The sequence below is a fragment of the Orycteropus afer genome, unplaced genomic scaffold (assembly GCF_000298275.1).
Source record: "Orycteropus afer afer isolate SDZICR_OR568_19922 unplaced genomic scaffold, OryAfe1.0 scaffold00460, whole genome shotgun sequence".
NCBI classification, from domain to species: domain Eukaryota; kingdom Metazoa; phylum Chordata; class Mammalia; order Tubulidentata; family Orycteropodidae; genus Orycteropus; species Orycteropus afer.
The window spans coordinates 1266911-1267585 of NW_006922047.1; positions in this window are offsets into that span (position 1 = coordinate 1266911).

Sequence of the window (675 nt, forward strand, 5' to 3'; positions counted from 1 at the left end):
TTTCCAGAGAAAGCAAGAACATGCATCCCCAATAGCTGTGTGCTGTTCCTGCCCCTGCTCGTACCCTTTGGGACTACTCTGGAGGCCACTTGTAGGATGCAAAACTATTTTTTTTTAAAAAGGCTATCTTGACACAGTTTTGAGGTCCTGGCTGGAGGCCAGTCCTCTTCTTGAGCAGCTGATTAAGGCCACTCTCCAATCAAACTCATCATTGGCCTCTCACCTTCTTGGGCCACTCCCATCCTGATCACCTGGGGCCAGCCAGGTACTCAACATCTAGGGATAACCTCTACAACCCCTGAACCTTGCTTTGCTTTGAAATGCCCAAATCCCAGGAAGCCGGTGCAACCTTGCTAACACCAGCCTGCTTGTAATTCATAAACCTTCCTCTGCAATTCCAACTTGTTGCTATCTTGTCTCCAGGTACAAGCCCTTGTGTGGCTCTGTGTCAAGTCATGGTGTGTGTGCCTCCCATGAGCATAATAAATCTGTTACATTTCATCACTTCTCTGACTCCTCTGTCCTGCACTGCACCTGACTTACCACCCCATGAATTTGTTAGAATCCTGCTGTAACAGATAAACTCCACAATTCCAGTGGCTTTTATCTCCCCAAATCAATGTTGTTGTTATTGTTGTCAGGTGCCGTCGAGTTGGCTCTGACTCATAGTGACCC